This window comes from Entelurus aequoreus, linkage group LG07 (assembly GCF_033978785.1).
Source record: "Entelurus aequoreus isolate RoL-2023_Sb linkage group LG07, RoL_Eaeq_v1.1, whole genome shotgun sequence".
NCBI lineage: Eukaryota > Metazoa > Chordata > Actinopteri > Syngnathiformes > Syngnathidae > Entelurus > Entelurus aequoreus.
The window spans coordinates 26,225,493-26,227,055 of NC_084737.1; positions in this window are offsets into that span (position 1 = coordinate 26,225,493).

A 1,563-nucleotide genomic window follows, 5' to 3' on the forward strand; every position below is an offset into this window, starting at 1 on the left:
TTTCTGTCTAGTCCAATTGGTTCATAAAGTCCACCAGAGGGCGACAGAAATCAATGTTTCATCGGGGTTGTTGGGTTCATCACGCTCGAAGCGATTTCTTGAATGTACACATTTTGATCTCTCATACAAACACGCATGAACAGAGGCAATGTGCACTTTAGAAAATATATTCAGCACACAATGTGGTTGCTTGTGGAACCGCACAACAAAGGAATGTCAAACAATATCAAAAAATATAATTGGGGCCATGATAATATGGTGCCTTCAATGACGTACAATACAGTCAGCTAAAACGTGTATTCTGAATGGCGCTTAAGTTACATTTGCCAAGAAGGTTATGTTTTCATTTTAGTTAGATTGTTTGTGTGGCAATTATGAGGGCACAATTATTTGATTCCATTGTTGAGTGAAATATCAATACATTTGAACAGAGAAAGACATGATATCAACAAAAACGGTTTGAAATAAAGGTTGCAAATGTACTAGTTTGAGTGAAATTTTGATCGCCTACAAACTCTCAAGCATTGTGAATAAAGCCACATTTTCAATTGGGATTGAGTACTTATTTTCCTCAATCAAATATAATCCACATCGAGAGGAACCAGATGAGGTGGTTCGAGCATCTGCTCAGGATGCCACCCGAACGCCTCCCTAGGCAGGTGTTTAGGGCACGTCTGACCGGCAGGAGGCCACGGGGAAGACCCAGGACACGTTGGGAAGACTATGTCTCACGGCTGGCCTTGGAACGCCTCGGGATCCCCCAGGAGGAGCTGGACGAAGTGGCTGGGGAGAGGGAAGTCTGGGCTTCTCTGCTTAGGCTGCTGCCCCCGTGACCCAACCTCGGATAAGTGGAAGAAAATGGATGGGATGGAAATCTAATCTAATTTATGAATTTATTTAATGTTTTTTTTTATTTGTTTTATTTTTTTTACATTACCTGTCTCTTTTACAATAAACATACCATAAAACTATGAACAGTTTATATATTTTTTAAGTGCGTGAACTTAAAAAGTCAACATGGAATCACTTGTTTTAACTGATCAGACATTTTCATTTTTAATTATTCTTTTATTAGGGTAGACATTTTCTAAATCCATATTTGATCAAGACTACCGCTCCAAACAAGTATGAACGCACCTTTAGCAAACAAAGGTGGAGTTATTGTATGATGCTTCATATGACATAATACAATTTGAAGCAGAGTCATCAAACTACTGTCAGGCAGCTAAGAAATATGAGTAATAAAATTCGATTAAACTGATATTCTAAACATGTTTTTAAAAATATGGACTTGAAAATGTGGGTTGTCTTATATTTGGGTCAAGGTGGTAATTTTTTCCAAGCCCGGAATTTTTACTTGAATTCTCAGTAAATATTTCGTTAGTTATCCACTTTCTTCATTAAATTACCATTGACTATTATAGGGTTAAAATGCAGCAAAAACCTATCGCAAGGGTGAGCACCTGAACGCAGCGTTGGAGCAGCGCTGTCGTTGATTGGTTACAATACGTTCGTCTCTGCCGCCCCCTAACGGCGGCAGAGACGAACTGTTAGGGTTTTGGT